General features: G+C 38.7%; 1 protein-coding gene and 1 long non-coding RNA gene across 5 annotated transcripts in view; one reads left to right on the top strand and one right to left on the bottom strand.

The window, feature by feature from the left end:
* The window catches only part of OXR1 (oxidation resistance 1), a 226,608-nt gene that overhangs the window by 76,157 nt on the left and 127,001 nt on the right, over positions 1 to 23,450 (bottom strand). The window lies entirely within an intron of this gene.
* LOC113953682 lies at positions 41 to 13,875 on the top strand. The gene is made up of 2 exons (XR_003529972.1): positions 41 to 544; positions 11,032 to 13,875. It is a non-coding gene; the product is annotated as an uncharacterized LOC113953682 (long non-coding RNA).

The raw sequence follows: 23,450 nt of genomic DNA, 5'->3' as shown, positions 1-23,450 counted from the left end.
CCCTTTTAAAGGGGCCGCGGCACCGCCGGGCGGGGCCGGACAGAGCCGGGGGGCGCGGAGCTGCCCAGCGCTCCGTCACCGGGACACTCGGGACATCGCTTCCCTCTGGCCTCAGGCCGCCTGTGCATCTCGATGGACTTATCCACGGTTCGCGGAGTTGTTTATGTTTCCTGGAAGCTCACTGCTTTACAACCGTGTGCTGCAAAGCTCTCTATGAACTTCCAGCTTTCCTGTCTCAGCGTTCCCAAGCATGAAAATCAAGAATCAAGCCGATCTTCTTACTTTTAAATCTTGAGTCAGCCGTGGACTTGAAGATGTTTTTCCACTGGACTGTAAAACAGGATTAGCTGTGACACTGTGTGGTTTTGCTGCTCTTCTTTTGACCCTTCCCTCTCAGAGTGTCCCTGCTATCCTGGATGCCACCGTCCTTGCTGTGCCAGCCAGCCATGTCCCCGTGCCCTCCTTTGAGTGTTTGCCAACACTGATACCAGACTCAACCTTTGAGCTGACTAGGTTACTTTAGTCTTCCAGCAGAACTTACCAGGTATACAATTTTTCTTTCTTTTTGAGAAAGACGTTTGACTTGTGGTGTTCATTTGTACCCTCGAATTCTTTGTCCCCACAATCCTTGGAATGTTTTAACATTTGAAGTAATAAAACCAGCTGGAACATGATCCAAAATATTTTAACAGAAAAAGAAATACCTAAGGCACTGAATCTGATGATGATCTGCCTTACGATGTGCGTTCTGCACGTATTGAGGCTGAAAGAACAGCCATATAATAATATTTATACCTGTGACATAGACCTTGAGAAGGCAGAACTGTAAGCTAATGTGCTTATATACTAATGTGAGTATGGTGCCATTATATGCCGCATCTAGCTGCAAAAGAAGGCATTGTTTAATAAAAAATGCTTTTGTTGAGCCAAATCTATTGTGTGCATGCAGAACAGAGGAACAAAGTGCTGAGCTATTTCAACTCCTATTCACTTGTAGCAGCTGCTCAATTAAATCAGAGTTTAACGTCAGCATTTTGGAGTGCTGAATTCTGAGGGTTACTTGATATAAACAGTACACTCAAATCAACCTTTCTACTACTTAAATCAGTTCCTACTCAGGAGATAATTATGTTCAAGACTTTTTTACAAATAAAATCTTTTCCCTGAAACAAAACAAGAAATTTTCAGCAGAATTACCTCTCTTCCCTGCTCCCAAGACCTGCCAGTAGAAATGGATGTGTAATCTGTCTGTTCCATGACTAAGGATTAAATCAGGAACTGCAAAATCACTGCAGGGTCTAAGCACCACTAGATGTTTAGCATGTAAACTATTCTGCCTACGAGATCTGTCTTGCCCTAAACACTGTAATTAGTTTTCATTTCATTACAGCGTTTCTGCCATGAAGAAGTTATGGTTAGTCTTTTGCCCTGTTGATTCTATTTTAGGCAAAATCTACTACATCTTTGCACAAGGAATGAGTTTACAACTGTGGTGATCAGCATTTTTGAAACTTCAAGGTGGATTGGCCACCAGTACTGCAGCCACATATGCACCTCTGTTATTGTATTGATTGCATGTATTTTCTCTGTGGTTTGAAGTAGTTCTGTTTGGTTTTTTTCTCTTCCAAGGTCATATTTATAAAATCATAAAATTGTTAAGGTTAGAAAACACCCTTAAGATCATCACTGTTAACCCATCACTGCCAAGTCCACCACTAAACCATGTCCCTAAGTGCCACATCTACACACCTTTTAAATCCTCTACCAGGATGATGACTGTACTGCTTCACTGGAAGCCTGTTCCAAGGCTTGACAACACTTTTGATGAAGAAATTTTTCATGATAACAAAACTAAACCTCCCCTGCTGCAACTTGAGGCAGCATTTATTCATTATACTGCAGTGATAGAGGCTACAGATTCAGATTCAGACAGCATTTTGATAAAGTATTCAAGATAAATGTTTTGATAACTACCTGCTTTCATCCGTTTTTCTCACAAATAGTCTAATTGAAGTATAAAAATATCACCTTTTACTGCAATGTGATTTTCATAGTATTGCAAATCATTGTCTATACTCAAAAGCATTCATTTAACAATGTTTTACTTAGCAAGAACAAATTCTTCAGTTGAACTTTTTTAATTATAAAAACCAGATTTAGGTATCAGTACTCAGAAAAAGTAATATTACTCTTTAAGATATGTGACACTCATTTGTCTACTGATAAATTTCAAGGCATTGATGTAATACAATTATTAACATTACATAGTTATTACATTTTGAAGAATACAGTCAGAGCTATACTACTTGCCATCCAGAGGGACCTTGAGAAGTGGGCCCATGCAAACCTCATGAAATTCAACAGAGCCAATTGTGAGGTCCTGTACCTAGGACAGGGTAATCCCAAGCACAAAAACAGGCTGAGCAGAGACAGCACTGGGGAGAAGGACTTTGGAGCTGGCTGGCTGACGAGAAGCTCACCATGACCTGACAGTACATGGTTGCAGCCCACAAAGTCAACTGTATGCTGGGCTGCATCAAGAGAAGTGTGACCAGCAGGTCAAGGGAGGTGATCCTGCCCCTCTACTCTGCTCTCCCAGCTGGACACCCCATCTGGAGTACTGCATCCAGCTCTGGGGGCCCCAACATAAGAAAGACGTGGAACTGTTGGAGCCAGACCATAGGAGGGCCACAGCGATGATTATAGGGATGGAACACCTCTCCTATGAAGACAGCCTGGGAAAAAGGAGGCTCCAGAACACCTTAGAGCAGCCTTCCAGTACCTAAAGGAGACCTGCAAGAGAGCTGGAGAGGGGCTTTTCACAAGGGCCTGTAGTGACAGGACAAGAGCTTATGGGTTTAAATTGCAAGAGAGTAGGCTTAGATATTAGGAAGAAATTCTTTACTGTGAGGATGGTCAGGTGCTGGAACTGGTTGCCCAGAGAAGTTGTGGATGCCCCATCTCTGGAAGTGTTCAAGGCCGGGCTGGACAGGGCTCTGAGCAATCTGGTGTAGTGGAAGGTGTCCCTGCACATGGCAGGGGGTTGGAACTAGATGGTCTTTAAGGTCCCTTCCAAGTGAAACCATTCTATGATTCTATGATTCTTCAGAAGGCATTGTCAACACAAATATCCAGTAATAATATTGTGAACTTGAAGATGCTGTGCTTTAGTTGTGCCATGCCCATTGTAGCAATATTTTTGACAAAGACCTCTGGTTTAAAAACTGACCAAACTTAATCCTTTAAAAATCTGATATCCTGGTATTTAAGACTGTAGCCCATATTTCCATCTGAAAAACTTTGCAGCATTCTTCAGCTTTTTAACTGGTAAGAGTAAAATGAACATTAGGTCCATAAGCAATGTGTGTCCCTTTTGCTATAAAGCTAAACCAAATTTAAGTGGGTTCTACAATCTTTATAACTTTTTACACCTATACCGATCTTGAAAACCTTTACAGAAATTTGATTGTTCTACCTTTATTTTCAGAAACAACTAGAATTTTGCTAAGGAGAGCTAATAAATTTGTGTTTGATCTCTCAAACACATTTGATCTCTCAATGTGCAACAAGGATCTCTCCCAGGTTTATTTTCTGGCCTGTGGTATCAGTGCAAAAAAGTGTATTTCTGTAACTCAATCACTTAAAACTTGCCCTCCAAAAGAAGCAGCTGGTCCTACCTGCTCTTAATTGCTTGTTTCTATTCCCATGCTATGAGTGTATTCATTTGGCAGGTGAATAAATTCTGCAGTAAAGATGATCCATTTAGAAGTACATTTTAGTTTAGTAAAAAGTAACTAAACTTTTGTTATTATTATTATTTTGGTTTGGGGTTACAACTATCCCCAGTTAGATCTCCAGATCTGGTTGAGTTGTCTGTAAACACCTGTGGAAACACAAGCAAAACAACAGAAGAGTAGACATGGCTGAGACAGTGGAAAGGGAGAGAGGAAGGGAGGAAGTTTCAGGCAGCCTCTTTGTCTTCAGTGCCAGTGCACATTAGGTCAAAATGATAATGCAACTGTGGCACAAGTGGAGATGCCTTCATATCAGTGTTATAGACAGTTCGGTAGCTACAGAAATGTCTGACACAATATGCCTGCATTTATGATGTAACATTTAGTAACACATTATGCTAATCTGTTGCACAACCTGTGCAGCTCGATCCCAAAGCAGAGCAGGCAGAGAGCTCATTGAGATGCCTCCTAAAAGAAGTGGCGGTGTAGATGAGAGAGAAAAGGGATCCATTTTGGTCAAATAGAAAAGGACACAATGAGGAAAGAATATTTCCAAGGTCTGAACATATAATTATATATAAAAGAATTTCAAAGGAGAAAAAAAAAAAAGATAAAAACACAGCAAGTGGTAGGGGTATAATTTTTTCGGTGGCAAATTTGTTGCTTGAGAAAATAAGTACAAATTGCAACAGCAAATCCAGCAAAACACCAGCGGATGATGTTTAACTTCCTTAGGGCTTGGGCAGTTCACATGCTTGGTGTACAGGATATGGGCCTCTTGCAATTCATCTTGCCATATTTTTAGTGCTACCAAGCTGCAGGCAAAAGTATACCAGGTAACACAAAATCTCTATTCTATTTTGTGAAAAATGAGGTTTGTACATGCTTTCTGGGGTGACAGTCTTGGTGTCAGTCATTTGGCAATTAGTCAGCATTCCTTTGTATATAAGCAACCTATATGCAAGTATGTAATTTTGACTACTTGAACCAAATGCCCCATTTAAGCTTCCTTAGTCATTCTGGAGGCACTGACTCTCATGTCATGTTATGAGGATGCTGTATGCCTTTGTTAAGTATTCTAAATTACCATGTCTGGTCAAGACCCTACCATTTACCTGGTTGCAAAACCCATAATGATTGGCAAAACCAGGAATTTGAATTAGAACATCATAAAAGCCTAACCTCTTTCTTAATTTTTAATGAAACTTATTTTTAGTAATGTAAAATAACTCAGGAATTTATTGGTTTTTGTTTCTTCCTCATGTAAAAGGTAAACTCTTACGACAGAGAAAAACAGACTGCAGTCTGTTTTCAATGCTGTTTCAGTAAAAATTAAATGCAATGCAGAATGCACCTGCAGACCCTGAAGGAGGGACCAAAACTTAGGCATGCAGAACTCTCACATTCTTAGGCCTATTTCCTTAGGAAAAAATTAACTTGAAGGATGAAGTGTGGAAGTACACAGTTCTAGAAGTAAAAATGGTTGCATAAATCTATTTTTGTGACTAAGAAGGTTCAAATTATTCCAAAGGGAAATTTGGTGGCACTATAAATTTGGGAGAAGTTGAAAAGAGGTAACTAGTAGGTGACACTACGTAAATGGGTGTGTCTAAAACAGGTTCTTCACAGAGAACTGTGGGCTAGGTGTGGCTGTTCATACAGTTTCACAAGACCACATCCTCTTTTCAGATTAAACACATGACAAGAATGAAACTCCCATCTGCATACTAGCCTCAGAAATGGTAAACTTGGAATTTCAGACTTTAGCAGGTAGGGATATAATTCTGATTTTACTAACTAGCTCCCTGTAAGATTACAATGAAATGGGGGCCAGTCTCCACTTGACCATTGATGCTGTTCACTGTTCAGCAGAAAATGTCACACTGAAGGGACAAGACAGAATAAACATGGGCAAGAAGGGACTTTGGCAGTCCATGATTCTGGACTCGGATACTTCAAGTATAGGTTATGTTTTGTATATGATATTTCTTGAAATAACACTGAAAAAGACAAGAAGCTGTAACAGCATCTCTTAGAAGAGACATGGTGTTTCTACTGTTTCTCAGTAGAAAATGGAATCAAACTCCTGCTTTATTAGTATTTCAAATCTGACTCAAGAAATCTTTCATTTCTTTAGAATGTGTATAAAATTAGAGGTACCTCACGTAGACATTAGTCTTCTCCAGGCTGAGGAGAACATTTGGACCTTGGGCATCTCAGTTTACCCCTGCAATATATCTAAGCACCAAAACACACAGTCCTAAGCACTGCTTATTAGGTTTCATTTCATAATATTTAAGTGCTATAACATTCACTGTGTGATTTTGTCTTACCAAATCTAAAAAGTTTCAAGTAATTCCTGTCAGATACCACTGCAACATCTGACCTCAGATATAGGTTGGAGTTACATAAATGTTATGGTTTTGTCAGGTTTGTATCTTGTCAGGTATCTAATCTAATCCAAGTGAGACTATTTATACTTAGGACAGCCCAACAAGTCCTTTTCATCTCTGAGGAGAAAGCAATTTTTGCTTTTCCAGCCAGATTTCAAAAATCTTCATACCATAATTTAAATTAGATAGTAAAGATAGAAACACCATACAAATAAAATGTACAGTCAAATCTAGGACATTACTGAAACACATACATAAAAAATGTTAATTGATTCACAAATGTTCTGTACTAGCATACACAGCATAGTTACAAGAATGCATACTAAGCATATGAAACCCAATAGAAGTGAGTATAAAGTGAGTGTATTTTACTCCACTTAACCTCATCCTGCAAAATAACTTTATCAGATTTCAAAAACATGCCACAATTTTTTGACACTTTTGGAAGCACCAAATTTCAGCTGCATATGGTCTGAATTTTCAGAGATTCAGGTAAATAACAAGCTTTGTTGCCTGCAGTTAACCATTTTCCCTGAGAAGTTATAGAATTGTAGTCACTATCCAACTTTTATTTATGTTTTCTTTTTTTCAAAAAGCAGTGAAAGAATTAGCATTACAAAAATATATATTCTAAAACTAAATATGTGTTTTTCTTATTTTCACAAAGTATACTTATGTTTAGATGTGGAAATGATCCATACAATAATATGCCAGCATTTGTTAGACTATCAGTGATATCCACATGAAATTTTTCAAATATGGCCTTGATAACAAATGCATATCATATGGAGACCTTCCCATGTTTACAGCAGAACTTTAGTTTCAGCTGCAATTACACAGCTCTATATATAGACTACCTTATCAAATAAAAATGAAATGACCTCCAGGTCTTCATTTCATACTTATCTGGTCAATAGTGGCTTATTATAAACAAAACATTCTGTTCTTTCAGGGAGTTTAATGAAATTGAATTTGGACCCCAGGGGATATGAAGTTCATGTGGATACAGACACCCAGGCAGTTTAAGGATGCTCACCAGGTACAGCACTTGCTAAACAGAGTCAGTTTTTAGTAGGCACTGAAAAGTAGGTCTTCATGACATCAACTCACTGACATTTTTTTTCTTTCATCATGTGTTTTGAAAACGACTGTGGAAAACACTGACAATATAACTGATGACTCCATAGTATTTACTAGCTAATCCCATCCTCCACAGAGGCATAAATTATGCAAATGATAAATAACTTCTTATGAAAGGTGTTCAGAAAATTGATTATTCATCAGATATTTGAATCACAGGCAAACAGTATTGACTTAATCCTTTTTTTTTTTGCTTTTTGCATTATAACTGTAACTATTCTTTCCTCGGCACTCATTAAATGCTTAATCAAGTTGTTAATGCACTGTATTGCTGTAAGGAGGTTGCTGATACTTGCTGAGAAACAATAGAGCCAGATTCCAATTCACAATAGACCTTTTTAACATTGCTGGATTGGTTCATAATAAAATAGAATATCCTTCTGGTAGGATACAGTTGTTACAGTTTAATCTGGTTGTACATAATTTCTGAAGACTAAGCAATCATACCATGACTCAGATTTCAAATGAAAGCACTGATTCAGATCATTAACATGAACAATGTTTTGTGATCAATATTTTGCCACCTCGTGACCAGCTATATTCCTCATGTTTATAGGAAAAGCCACATACTTTATAAATCCATAGTCCTGTCTTGGGAGTTATAATGTTAATAATCTTCAAATTAATAGATACATTAATATCATTATTGTTAAGCATGCTAATAATCCTCAAGGTGACTCTATATAATGAACAGGTTCTGTCAGTTTAAAGAAATAATTGACTGCTTGTCACATGCTCTCATTATATTTGGTTGGCACCAGATCAGTTTGCAATTCAGAAAACATCATGGCTTTTAGTTATAGGTGATAAGTTTTCATTGCAACCTTTAGACACGAAGGTATCTAAGATACAGGTGCCTTTTAATTCATCTGAACAAAATTATTCTTCTCAGACACCTGGAAAATACAGACTTAAGGACAGCTGATAGGCAGACACATAATGCCAGCTTTAAGTAGGAATGCCATCTGAAGTACAGTGACATTTTTTAGATGAATGGGTTCTAAATATCATCAGAATTTATCATGAGCCAGAATAAGGCTAATGTCAACAGCTGATCCTTTTGGATGCAATTTTCTTATTATAATAAGAATTACTAATTTTCTATTTTACTTGCTACTGCTTAGGCAGTGCATTCTGGGATTAAGGATTAGTTAAAAAAAGACCCAGTTTTGTTCCAGTCTTTGCTATCTGTTTTTTGTGGTCATTTCCCTTAAGTAAAGTAAGTTTGTGAAAGCATGTTATACATACCTTTTCCTGAGCCATCTATAACTGTGCAGGACATTCCTGAAATTTTCTTTTGAATGAAAACCCAGAAGGAGTATGTTGATCTTATTAGGAGGAAGTTCTGCTTTTCTTTCTTGTTAAATCTTGCTTCTTAAGGAACATCTGGTGTCTCTCCCCTCCCCCACCAGCACCACATCACAAGCATATGCCTGATTCATTTGCTCCCATAATATCATGTAGAAAACTTGTGGATGGTTACTCACTCTGTCCTTTTGGGGATAATTACTACAATTTATCCTCAAAAATCAAATTGCTTCAAGCTAGCTAAATCATTTGAAGGCTGTCCATTACTGTATTATCTCTGAATTAAGAAACTGTATCCTATACACAGTAGTTTCCCCCCTAAGATTTAATAGCTTAACTCCCGCCTCTCTCCACATTTTACTATCTTGTCTTTGATTACTGTCACAGTTTTCCCCTGAAATGATTTGCAATATGTTGTCTCTCTTGTGTTCAGCTGCATTTAACCGCAATACCGTACGCACCATTGAGAATCTATGCACATACAGGGCTTTGCAGATCCTATTTGCCTCTTATTAATTTCCTTCTATTTGTTTAGATGAGCTCTTCTGTAGGCTTCATTTGAAATGACTAAAGGCATGTCTCACTGTCTTCCTTGTATTTCATCCGAGGACGAAATATTATGTACATATATTGTGTACAAAATTCCAAAGAAATACAATTTTTTTCAGAGGTAATTAATGGTTATCTGTCAAGGTTTTTTACTCCAGTGCCTCAGAATCAAGACTTGGAATTGGTAGGGATTTGACTGACAGTGGTTAAGGGTGAAGCCTTAGTAACATGCTTCTCATCTTGGAAATAAGACTGGTGGGTTTTTCAGAAGTTAAAAGCTTATTTCTTCCAGCTATAGGTCCTAACGGTAATGAATTATGCTATTTCCAGGTTGGAAATATATTGAGTGTACTAGTTTAGCCATGAACCTTAGTAGGGTCAGCAAACCTCAGTGAATGGAAAGGTGATGCTGAGAAAAGAAGGGATAAAAACTATTGTCTAGCTTTGCTTTGTTTTCTTATTACATAGAAAGGAAAAATTCAGTTATTTGAATAGTCATGGAACTTGCCTATTGAGTTCCTACTAATCTGCCTTGGGTATGGCTCATAGCTCAGCATTACTGAAGAAGACTCCAAGGCTGCTCCAGCAGATGTGCTTTGTGGTTGAGGATTGCTCTGGGGTATTGCAGGGGAAGTTCCTTAAGTGGCAAGACTTCAAAAATAGTGCCAAGAGAGGTGCCCTGACATTCTGAGCAGGGAATGGTAGAGCTCTGACTTAGAGGCAGCTGTGACTGAGCACAAGGAAGGCCAGGAATGCCTGTGGCCATCCCCATCCACGCTAAAGCCACCCTCAGGGAGTGTGAGGCACATCACACAGAGTGGGACACAGCAGCTGGCATGGTCACCCATCAGCTCCAGAGGTGAGCTCAGTCAGTGGTCACCACACTCTTGGAAGGAGCTCAGTGATGGTTACCCCTTGGCAGGGAGCTATGTCCTCTGCACTCACCAGAAAGGATGTGGAGGCATAAATGGAGCTGCCATGAAAACACACAGCTGTCCAGGTCTCAGGCTGCAGGGAGTGCCAGAGCCTGGCACTGGTATTGGATGGCAGTAGAGATGACAGCTGTGTGGGGTGTGACCAGGTGGATGATGTGGATGATCTCCTCAGCCTCCTGGCGGAGCTAAAAGAGGAGGTGGAAAGGTTAGAAAGTATCAGGGACACTGAGGAGGAGATTGACTGGTGGAGACAGTCTATCCTATCCCTGGGGCACTCGCTCTATCAGGCCACACCACTAGAAGGAAAGGATCCTCTCTTTCACTTTCCTTTCCCCCCAACACTAATGGGATGGGGAGGAGAATCATGAAAAAAAAACAAAATAGAAATGGGTTGGGATAAGAACAGTTTCATAACTGAAACAAAGTAACAGATAATGACAATGACAGTGCTACTACTACTAATTGTAATTAAAAGCAGAAGGAGGGAGGAATGTGAAACCCAAGTAAGACAAGTAATGCACAATGCAATTGCTCACCACCTGCTTACTGATGCCCAGCCCGTTCCCAAGTACTAATCAGCCCCCTTCCAGGTAACTCCCCGAGTTTATATGAAGTTCATGATGTTCTATTGTATGGAATATCCCTTCGTCCAGTGTGGGTCAGCTGTCTCGGCTGTGCTCCCTTGCAGCTTTTCTGCATCTCCTCACTAGCAGAGCACGAGACACTGAAAAGTCCTTGATTCAGGGTAAGCACTGCTCAGCAACAACCAAAACATCAGTGTGTTATCAAACTGTTCTCCTACTGAATCCAAAACACAGTGCTGTACCAGCTACTAAGAAGAAAATGAGTTCAGTCCCATTGAAACCAGGACAGGATCACTAAAGCAATTCTGAAAAAAACCACCACAACATTTTAGACTTGTTTTAGATGCCCACTTAGATACTTTTTTTTTTTTTTTTTTTTTTTTCACAGAAAGCTTTGATGGACTCCATGGTATTAAAGGACTTCTGGTGTTACTCAAGACTTCATGAAGAAATTTAATTGTAATAATAGAATTAGAAGACATCTGGATAAGTAAAACAGAAAATGTTTTTAAGTCTCAGTTTGCAAATCTATAGCTTTTATATAGAAGTCAATAATATGGATAAGAATAATCATTTGATAGCAGTGTACTTATATTTTCATAAAGCTTTTTACAAAGCCCCTCATGAAGGAAATGAAGCTGTTGTAAGACAAGAGGGCTCATCATTTAATATCCTTTAAAGTACAGTAAGCAAGAGGTCAGATTTCACAATGGAGGAAGAAAGATTCTCAGTGCAGCCCAACAGAGATGCATGCTTTCAAATTTACAGCATTATTAGGCTAAGGAGAGAGTAAAAAGGTAATGGAATTTGCTGATGATACAAAATTATGTGGAAAAGTCGAATCTGCTGAAAAAAGTTAAAAATTGTTTCATAATACAAAACATACCCAAAAGGGCAGGAGACATTCACTGTTGATAAATGCAGAGTAAAGACAAGTTTTCCTCTGAGTGCATAACTATGTTTATTCATATACATAGTGATGATCTCTAAATGAGCTATTACCATCCCGTAAAGAAATATATGAAAATGTCAGTCAATAGACATAAAAAATGCAAAATAAATATGAATTATTAGAAAAAATATAGTTATACTACTTTTCAAATTCTTCTAATGAATATAGATTGTACTGCTGGCCATATTGCCTCAAAAAAAAGATGCAATGTACTCAGAAAATGTGCTGAGAAGAGCAACAAAAGTGTCAAGCTGCTTCTCTCTAGGAAAGCAGCGAAAAGAATACAACGTAGGTAAGCAGAAAACAGATCATAGAAAAATTATTCACTGTTTCTTGTGATAAGAGAAGTAGTAATGAAATTGCTAAGATGATTTAAAGAAAAGGAAACATTTTGTTACACAACATAACTGAATCACAGAAGTCATTACCACGAAGGATGTTGTGTATGCCAAAACTATGAACAGTTCAGAAAGTAATTAGAAAAAAAATCACAGAAAGTCCATCAAGACCCATTAAGCACAGGAATGCAGATACAAACTCTGGTTTCGGGAAACCCCTATGCCACAGACTGCCTAAAGCTCAGAGGAAATACCAGCAAGGTGCCTTTCATTCTGTATCTAATTACCAGCTGCTGCTGGCCACTGTGGGAAATAGGACACTAAGCCCGACATGAGTAAAACATTACCTTTACCTCATCCTGCCCAGCCATTCTGATGTAAGGATTTGCCATGACACCACCCTGTCCCCCTTGCTCTGGAACCAGGAGAATTCCTTGATAAGTGCCTCTCTTGGGTCATTTGCAGTGTGAAGGAGGTGACCTCTATAGATGGAGGTAACTCAGAAGATCAGGTCTGGGGCCTCAATTGCTACAGATGTTGAAGCAGACAGGGAGACAAGCTATTACTTTGCCTTCATTTTTCTCTCCTTTTAATCTCCTAAAGTGAATACAAGTTGGTCTGGCTTCACCACAGTTGTCTTATTGAGAACTGGAAATCTCACGAACTGCCAGTGTTGATAACTTCATTTAAAGAGAAGACATAAAGTGTTTATGGAAAAGAATCCAAATGGACTGTCAGGACATTCTCAGATGTCGAAGCCTTAAGGGCTCTGAAGTTGTGCTCTACAAAGGAAAACAAACATGGAAAAAAGAAAGCATTGGAGGACAACCAGAAGATTTTGCCAAACATCCTGGATATATTACAGTGGCTGTAGACTGCCTTGAGAAGCCAGCTGATCCTGAAAGGGCAGGGAGTGTATCCTACAGCAGGTTTAGGTTTTGCACACAAATATCGCTCTGTGCCAGCACAGCTGCACTGCCAAGCTCGCTGGCAGGCAGGGAGAGGAGCCTGACCATGCCCTGACTCCACAGATGCTGCTTCACACCCTGTAATACAAATAGTTGGCACAGGAGTTTCACAGAACTGCTCCTCCGTGTGCAGACATAGGACAAGGGATTCTTTGGTTTTCAAAAATCTTCAGAATTCAGAGCTTTTAGGAAGAGAGATTATATTCTAGGTTTTGTTGGGGTTTTGTTTTGTAATCCAAATTAATATTTTACTGTCATGCAAAATTATTGTCAGGAATGAAAGATCTGTTACATTTAAGAGATTAGGGGGCCTACTGCTGATTGGTCAGTCTGGAATAACATGGAGAGTGCTGGCTGCTTTTTTTTAGAGCATCTTTCTGATAGCTCAGTAGTGCAACTGGAGTGACAGCACAGAACAACTTCTTGCACATCCTACAGGAGACTGGAGGAATCAGATACTGAAAGATCAGAATTAGTAAAGTATTTTAATAAATATCATCATTATTATGACTTTGGTTTTCAGCACTTTTAGGAAAAGTGAAGGGACACAGACAATTTGAATTTATTTGGCATTGAGATTGTACTCAGCTCTGTAAAATACACAGATAGAAAACAAACCAGAGGCCCAAACAATTAATCATCTAAACAGATTCCTGCAAACTGAGGCCCTGGATTCCTGATAATGAAATACTTTCTGATTAAATGATTTTGCTTCAAAGATGAATACAGAAATTGAAGGTGTGAATTAGTAGTTGCATAATGTCCATCCACATCAAAATATTTTACATTCTTTATATCCTCCATGCTTCCCCTGTCCTCTGGATTAAGCATATTCTACATTATTACTCTGTTTTGTATATGCTTCTTTACTCAACTGTTTCACTTTGCACTTTTTAAAAGGAATTGTATTTTCTCCATTTTTATGAAATTCAACTGTCAGAAGCCTTAATAAATATATCTCTAATTTTATTTAATATAAGTGCACCACTTGTTTTCATGTTGCACATTTCCAAGTTACATGAAATGAGTAAGTTTTAAATGAAGGTATTCTCCTCTAAAAAATTCTTTTAGCCTCAGTACCATAAAATATCCAGGCCTTTTACTATGGAATTTGTATTCAGCATACTCTGCATAAGGATATCAAACTAAACACCATTTCTGACATTAAATATTTTATTTCAAGCAATAATTCTTTTAGAAGCAGATGTCTTTTGTTTTGTAACTCACAGAAAAACAGTATTCTTTCAAAGGAGATGCATAATAAGTTTCAAACTACATAGTATTGGACTTTCTGTAGTTTCTGTGAAAGGCTAATGTTTTGCCTTTACATTTTGAAGCTACCAAGTGGAAAACAAGATGCAGTCTCATTTTATATGGGTTTTCATGCATGCAGTGTTTCCTTATGTGATCAAAAATGTTGAGGTCAATTAGAACTTTTAGACAGCACATTTCACTATTTCTCAACATACTTAACATGTAATATTACTTTTAATAGGTGTGATGACATAAGGGAGCATGAGCTAGCTGTAGCATTCACTTTCCAGGGTTATTCAGACTGGATGACACAAGGACTTGCTGGTACCATAAACATTCCCCACCCCTCCTCCATGGACTGCACGTAAGCCTGCAAAACAAGCTTTTAAGTGCTGCAGGGCCCTGGATTTGTGGTTTGGCACATGCATAGAAAAGTTTTTACTGAATGAAACAGCTAAGAGGAGTAAGCCTCTAGTGGTGATATAAACAAGGATTTCAGGAGCAATTAATGATCTGCTCTCAACATGACTAGGTGGTACCCATGACCAAATGGTAAACTGGTCTGAATCAGGACAACGGTGTCTCAGTCAACAAACTAGCATCAGGTGATATTCTGTCCTGGTAAACGTTTGATATCCACAGAAGAGTTTTGACTGTTTAAATGCTTTTCCATTAGATTTTATAGCAAGATCCTTCTTCGAGTATCAGCATTATTATCCCAAAGAAAAAAAATTAGGTACAATTGTGTGCAGCTTGCACAATCACACAAGTCTTTTGAAAGAGGTAATTAGATCTCCAAGGGCATATTGCCATGGCATATTACAGATAGGGAAATCTTGCTAAATTTTGTGGTCTGCCATGCCTCTTGCATTTTACAAAGTCCTTTACATCATTTGAGAGTAAAAAACTCTCTTATAAATATTAAAAAGTAGAGCAGCTATGTTTGTTTTATAGCCAAGCAATAGTCCTTTCCTCCCCCAAAATCAATTTTTTGCTTTTCTTAACTAAAACTTTCATATAGTCAGATGTTAGTACCACTGCGTTCTCTGTCACTCCCCTTTAAATGAACTGCTCGTTTAACACTTTTTTAGACTTAGTGTCAAAACAGAATCTTGAAGAAGTGGCAATGGAAGCATAACCATGTTGCCCAGTCAGCCCTCTTGTGAGTCAAAAGGCACTCCATAAAAATTATTACATTGCATCTACACATATAATGCAGAGTTGGATTTCTTTAACAGTAGGATCTTCAGACTGATATGCCGTGTTTGTAAGATCTTTGCCTTTTGTTTTCCAGAACTTATGATTCAAGAAGAAAATCCAAATATTAGTCTAAGGTTAAGTGCAAATAGATCCATAGGGATGATTTCAAACCATTTTCAGATTACACTCTTCTTACTTTCTTTCATATTGAGAGATGTGCTATCTCACCCAAACTTACCTGAGATACTGCTCTTCATATTTACTCCCTGTTACAGGTAGTAATAATGTTGTTAGGAGGGAAGAAAAGGAGTGAATTTCAGTGAACAGTTATCAGTAAGTGAAATAAATTCTTTCATCAGTTAGCACTTGAACGATCCTGTGAGCCACTTCACTACTTACAGCAAAGTAGTATGTGATTGATTCTGTTGTACTTCAGTAACTTACATTCCTCTGAAGTCTTTTTTTCTCTTTCTTGGTTTTACTTATATAAAACACAGGAAAGGTTTTAACTAATGCCATTGTACATCTCTAAACTAAGCTTTCAGATGTCCAGTGGGCTGGTTCTGTAATGAAAGTGTGGTGCACTCCATGAAAAGAGAACATTGCACAAGTGGAGACTGTGCTCTTGAAGTTCTAGTGAGAAAACTCTAATAACTAATCAAATCAAAACTGATTTCTCTAATAACTGATCAAAAAAACAAGCAAGCAAGGAGACAGCAGAAAACTATAAGTGGGAAAGTGTTTTCATGTATGACGATAAAACAAATTGTGGATTGCCTACTTGGAAATATTATTCTTTGCATAACCACTAAACAAAATATTAAAAAGAAAGTTTACAAACAATCCTCTGAAAAAAATTACCTTTCAAAATATGGCTGTCAATTAAAACTGCATTATTAGAAAAAAGTAATAAACTGCATGACTCACCCAGTTTTCTCAAGGAGGCGTTACCTCTCATGAACAAAGTACAGCTGTTTTCAGAGTTACAGTGCGAAATGCTTAATTTCCCCCCCTCTTATTTTTGATATCTGTGTTAATGAGAACGGTCTCTTTTCCCATATAACCACTGTTTGAGATAATAACAGTTTTACACAGCTGATGATAGAGATACACTTAAAGTACCTGAATCTGCATTGAGGAGACTCTTACCAAACTGTGTATTAGCTTAGTATCAAATAGCACCTTTAGAGGCTGCTTTTCTTAAACGCTTGGTCTCACTTGATTCCTTTTAATATGAAGGACTGTGTACTGGATCCTTCAGTGTGGATATTGGGGGGAATAAGCTAAGAACCATTCCACTCACAAGAAATAAGGTCCTGCAGCCTTTTCTTTTACTGTTAAGAAGGTTTGACAAAGAGTGTGAACATTTAAGGCTGTATATTCCATTACAACCCACAGCTAGTGTTCTGCAGGATAAGATTTACAAGCAAAGAAAGCAGTTATTTACCACATCTGATATGATTTTCTGAAGAAAGGGCATGAAGTATCATGGCATGATTTTCCAAAGAAAGGACACAGTATCATGATTCACATATCCTGAATGAATTCCTTATATGTACAGGAACAAATCTTGCATTGCTGACCTCTAAGAAGATACAATCTCTGATGCTGGCTTTACAAATCACATCCTGGAAACTTCTCCAAAGGGCAGTCTCATGAAGGTATATTGCTTCAGTACAGAAGTACTTGATGGTATAACAGCTTAAGTTCAAGGCACAGGAACATAATGAATGGGCATGGTCAAAAATGAAAAAGATGCTCTGGGCCAATTCCTTCTGGCTGCTTGGGTCACACTCTTACTCAGCTTTGTTTCTGGGTCAAGAGGGGGTTGGTTGAAGAGCACAGAGAGAGATTTTTGGAAAGCACATGACATTTTACAGCAGAACTTCTGTGATGCTACTTCAAGTAGCACTTTGCTTCCCTTGCTCCATGCCAAGATCTTGTTTCCAAATGTTAACAAACTGGCTAGCACCCTGGGCAGAAGAGGGTTAATCAAGAGAAAACTGAAAGGGGAACTTTCTGTACTTCTTAATTGTTTTCAGAACTAACCTATCATGCAGTAGAAGAAGAAAGCATTTGACCAAGATTTCTTCATGCCAGACACACCTTTTCTTGCCTCCTCACAGAATACAAAATGTGTGTCTCCCTGAGGACATTCTTCAGAGTTTTGAGATGTAATGTTTTGACAGTGGAAAACTACAAGTCTAAATATAGTACATTTTGTCAAACTTGGTTTAAAAGAATGTTCCAATAGATATCTGCTCAAAAATGCACCTTGCTGTTGGTTCCTATGCAAAGCCCTGTATTATTGGGGGTTCTGCAAGCCAATAATACTAGTATGTAGTCATAGAAGTGACTGTTTTGGCAAGTATTCAGGTCACATAATGGACCTTTGGTTCCCATTCATATTTGTCATAGTCTGGAGTGCATGAGGTCTTACTGGTTTGTTTCTTCCTTTTTATTTACTCACTGGTTCCTCTTCTCTGGCACATAAGAAACTGTGTCCTTAAAAGGCGCAAAAAGTACAATTAGCTACTTTATTTCCAGAGCATTTCTTTCCATGATGGATTCTAACCCACAGCTCACAAATTTCCATTCATATGGAAGGAAGAAAACCTAGCAGTGAGCAGGCAAAAAGAAGGAGACTATAACAAGTCTTAGAGGCATGGAAATTCACTATCCGAAAATGCACACAGCATTGAAATCACAAACATCGGAGATAGAGTTTTAATGGAAAAAAAAAAGTAGAACTAGTAAAAAGACCACCTTCTCTAGCAGTCTATGCTTCCATCATTTGAGTCCCTCGTTATATCTAAAATTGCATGATACTACACACTTCATACATAATACTGTCAGAGGGTAGTGGAGGCATGGGCACAGTTACTGGAAGAGAAGGGAAGAAGCATATCCATGCAATTTTTATTGCTCTCCTTGAAGGATTTTCTTAGTGCAAATGGAGGATTCATGGATGGTACTTCATTCTCTCACCCACTTCTGTTTTTGATGGAACACCTAAACAGGAGAAGGTGACCTCCAGGAAACAGCTTGCAGAGAGTAACAAGCAGGTCAGGATCTCCTCACAAATAACATAACCTCTGTGGGAAGCCTAAGAAGTGTGATTCTTCACACTTTACTGAAGCTTGAAGTCCAACCTTTCACTTCTCCTCTGTGACCACATGCATATATTTTGCCTCCTCTGAGTACCTAAAAAATACTTAATTTTTCCCCTCTCTGTTTTCTGATTTACTTCTAAAGCTACGTACTCCTTGCAGTAGGTTTTTGCTCACATTGTATAAACAGCTCTTCAGGCGCTGCTGTGATACAGTACATGCCTGCAGGAATGAGAATGAGAGAATGACAAGAAAACAAAAATTATGAAGACACAAGGAAAAATAGAGAAGAAATCTCAGCAGTGATGAGACAAAACATAGTGCAATTTGCAGCACCTTAAGTTAGAAGATGAGATTTTAGATTTTAAAAATACTTTGAAGAAGAAATTATGTCTTCTGCACACTCTTTGATGTCAGCACTTCTTTCTACTAACTTTCTCTGCAGCAGTGAAACTGTGTTGGAAGATACTGCTCCAATTTCCATGTAGGAAACATAATGTGGTGGGGGATACCCTTCTCCCACCTTCCACTAGCACTTGTAAATAGCAGGTGAAAACCCAGCAGGACACAGAAATGGAGCTTTTTCTTTCAGCTCTCCTCCCCCCCTGCTTCCAACCCAAGAAAAAATTAAAACACCCCCCCCCCCCCCCCCGACCTGGTCCTTGGCACCAGACTATCATTTTCCTGCTGAGGAAGCACAAACATTTCAGTGTTCCCCATTCCTCCCTGGGAAATCCTGTGCTGGCACTGTGACAAGCTGACTTGTGGACAGACAAGACCTCTGTGGACAGACTCACAGCTTCTACTGACATGGGTTATGAGACACTGATGCCACACAGGGCAACAACAATAGCACAGCCTGAAAATAAATACTGACATGCTTGCGCAGAACTTAGTACATAATGTAACTGAGCAAAGCTGCAAGTCATTCCATGGCTCAGGCTCTTCTCAGTGTCAACTGTGAAGACTCATTTATATTTAGCAAGGATCATCCTCAATTTTTAGTTTATCTTTTGTCATCAAACTTAAACTGACTCTAGTGCCTTCTCCTGGGGAACTCTTCAACAGTACAGCTGTGGAGGATGGGACAGGATTGGAAAAGATTGCTTACATAAATTTCTCCAGTATCCAGAAACATATATGATAATTTCTGTGAAAGAAGAACTGAAGAACTGCAAAAGATTCTGGGTGTTCTAGATATTTTTCCTCTGAGTAATTTCCACATATGGTAATGTTCCCTTGGAGCCACACTGGAGGCAGTACTTGCTCTGAACTCAAAATCAGGAAACCCTCAGGAAGAACTGTCCACAATTTTGTATTTCCAAGCAGCTCACCCATGTAGGTCCCCCTTTGTAACTGATCTTCCAGAGGACTTTTTTTAATAAATAAAATGTTCATTTCTTTATTGAATGAAAAGTCACTCTCTTTAAAAATGTTGAACACATATTATAGCCTTCAGAAGAGATGTTCCTTCATCCCTTCAGAAATGGATTGGCAAAGAGAAGAGTCTCCAGAATGCAAGGCCAGGGAAAACAGTGGTCAGTAGCCATGCTGAGAGAAGTTTGGAGAAGTCGTCTGTCATGTCAAACCCCAGCTGGTGCACAGATGCTGCCCCTATCCAGCTGCAAAGGGTGGGGATCACACAAACACAGCTACAAGCTTCTTTTAGCTAGTAGCATGAAATCTGAAGTAATTTCTTAGAAATCCTTAGGACTCTAAGCTACTGCATGGTGATTGCCAGTTCATGGCTTTAAGAAAGCCTACATGAGCTGTCTGTCCCAAAACCCATGGAATCATGGGATCATAGTATAGTTTAGTTTGAAAAAGACCTTTAAGGTATCCAGTCCAACTGTTAACCCAGCACTGCCAAGTCCACCACTAAACCATGTCCCTAAGTGCCACATGTGCACATCTAAATATCTCCAGGGATGATGACTCCACCACTTCCCTGGGCAGCCTGTTCCAATGCTTGACAACGCTTTTGATGAATAAATTTTTCCTAATATCCAATTTAAAACTCCCCTGGTGCAATTTGAGGCCATTTTCTCTTGTCATGTCACTTGTTACTTGGAAGAAGAGATCAACCCCCATCTGTCTACATCATCCTTTCAGGTAGTTGTAGAGAGTGATAAGGTCTCCCCTGAGCCTCTTTTTCTCCAGGCTAAACAACTCAAGTCCCTCAGTGATTCCTCATGAGACTTGTGCTCCTTCATGTCCCACACTGTATCCTCTCTTCTGCGTTGTGTTTCCAGCAGACATCTGGTAAGTTGAAGTCCCCCACGACAACAAGGGTTAGCGAATATGAGACTACTCCCAGCTGCTTATAGAATATTTTATCTGGGTTGGGAGGTCTATAACAGACTCCCACCATGATACCTGACTTGTTGGCTTTTCCCCTGATCCTTACTTAGAAACACTCAACCCTGTTGTAATAATCATTAAGCTCCAGACAATCAAAACACTCCCTACAGGGCCACCCCACCACCTCCCCTTCCTTGCCTATCCCTTCTGAGAAGTTTATAGCCATTCATTGCAGCATTCCAGTTGTGTGACTCATCCTACCACATTTCATGTGGCATGAATGAGGGTAAAACATGAAGGCAGTTTGAATGTAAAACAGCATTGTACACACAAAAAAGCCCCAACCCACCACACCTTGTAAAGCAGAAATCATATATTTGTTCTCCGCTTGGCTTTAAGGTAGAAATCACTTATCCAAGTGTAAGTGCATTCTAAGAACATAATGTTCTCATTCACTACACTCCTGAAAGAGTGCTCTGTCATTTCCTTCATAAAGGGTGCAGATTCCCACCAAACTGACAGGCAGGAGCTGAAGTTCATCTCTGACTCAACTTGGATGCACCAGTCTGAACCCTAAAAATTCTGGTTTCAGTTTGTTCCTGTAGAAACTCTTGGTCTACCATAGGCAGATCCTTCAGGAAAGACATTGCACTGAGAACTTCAGTCTTCCAAGAGTCTTCTGCATAAAGAAAGTGCAATCCCAAGTGATACCTGCTACGTTCTTCCAAAAATTTTGTCAGTAAGTAAAGACTTAAACTCTCAAAAGGGCTTTTGACCAGAGTAGTGATTTCTCCCTGCTCTTCTCCAGCCCCTTTTACCTTCCAGAGAGAGAGAGAGAGAGAGAGAGAGAGAGAGAGAGAGAGAGAGAGAGTCTTCAGTATAGTTTGAATTTGCAGGTGATCCTTTTGATGTTACTTCTTTTAAATTTTTGCACTATGCCTATATGCCTACAGAGGGGGCATATTTGCCAATAGTTGAAAAATGACATTTGAGGGACTGTGGAAACTGTCCATAGCTTCTCTGCATTTAGAGCTTTTAAAATCTTAGCTAAACTGCTTTACCAGTTTACCAGAAAAATACCTCATAAAATGAGTTCTCTGGAAGGATATTTAAGAGAATGTAGTTTCTTTCTCTATGACAATTTTTTTTCCTTAAAATTGTGATTATGTCATAGAAATGGAGGATAAAGGTTATGCAGAACTACGTAAGGAAAGTACATTTAAAAACAGGAAATGTGTTTCCTCTCTATCAATTATGATCTTAAACAAAAGCAACAAGCAACATTTTTGATAATTTTTCAACCCCTGAATTTAAATTAGTGTTGAAGGAGAAGACTGCACTCATTTTAAATAACTCCTTTTTGTTAGAGATGATCTAAAGGTATCTGAATCCTTCTCCTATAATGCACAACACAGTGAAACAGAACCTATACTCAAGCAGTAAGAGAAGCCTGACTGCAATGCTGGTGTAACTCTGGTGCTGATGGTAACTTCTGAGTACTCTGGATGAAAGCTGTAAGTTTTGACTGAAAATTTTCTGTGGGCACAATATTGATGCTAAAAGGAATGCCCATCAAGATAAAGTCAGTTTAAGCAAAGCACATTTTAAATTCACAAACTGGTCAGACATTGGATCCATATGAAAATACAAGCCAAAAGCTGCAGGCAGTGGAGGAACTGCATGAAAATCCCTCAGCATTAAGGTGAGCACTAGTTTGCTATCAGCCTCAGCCCCAGAGTTTCCTCTTCAGACTTTTGCCAATACACAGATTTTGCACATGATCTTGGTCTGTGTATTGCAAATCTACATTTCAGCTTCACAGATGGTAGGCTTGGTCTTCTGGATGAAAGTATTACAACTTGTCTTGGAAATTTTAGATCTGGGCTTGCTTTCAAGAGAATTTCAAGTGTATGTTCCAGCAAATGCATCAATTTCATTAGCGAGCCAAGCCTGCAATATTAAAACTCAACTCCAGTCTTCATTCTGTGGCAGAATGTGGCACTGTTGACATTCTGATCAAATCCAAATGTCCTAGGGTTGTGAAATACAAACCATAATAATAGGGACTTGTAATAATAAATCTGCATAGAGGTAAGGAATTCAAAGCCACAAATATAACTTTTCTGGTTATGTATTAAAATTAAACTACATTTTATGGGGACATTATATGCTTGCAGCTATTTGTGATGTTACCAGTAGCAATGTAATCCTTAATTCATATTTACAAAACTGACATCCTCATTCCTGGTGATTCAGTAGGTTGCAAAAATGATTTTTAAAAAAAGCTATTTCAATAAAGCCTAAGATATATTTGAATTCTTTGAAGGTAAATTGAATAATTCTTCAGTGAAAATGTACTAGCTTGACATGGAGAGGAATGAGAAGAAGAAAATTCTAACTGAAACTTTATGTTAAAACACTGGACCTGCCTGAATGTATAAAATAAAGTTATTTCTCTTGCTCTTGCTGTCTTATTAAGGAAAAGAGTTTCAAGGTAATAATTCCATACAGTTAAGGTTTCACATTTGAAAATGCTGTCATTGCAAACAGTTCTTTCTAATAGACATCATTAAGCTCACACTCTGATCTGCCAGATGGCTTCAGTGAAGGAGGTCAGACCTTTAAAAGTTTCCCCTCCAAACAAAACTACTCTGTGGTTCTATAATTCTAAGACAATCCGTCAC

This window comes from Corapipo altera, unplaced genomic scaffold (assembly GCF_003945725.1).
Source record: "Corapipo altera isolate COAL_440 unplaced genomic scaffold, ASM394572v1 52b, whole genome shotgun sequence".
NCBI classification, from domain to species: domain Eukaryota; kingdom Metazoa; phylum Chordata; class Aves; order Passeriformes; family Pipridae; genus Corapipo; species Corapipo altera.
The sequence above is the reverse complement of the archived record's forward strand: the minus strand, read 5'-3'. Positions and strand labels throughout refer to the sequence as shown.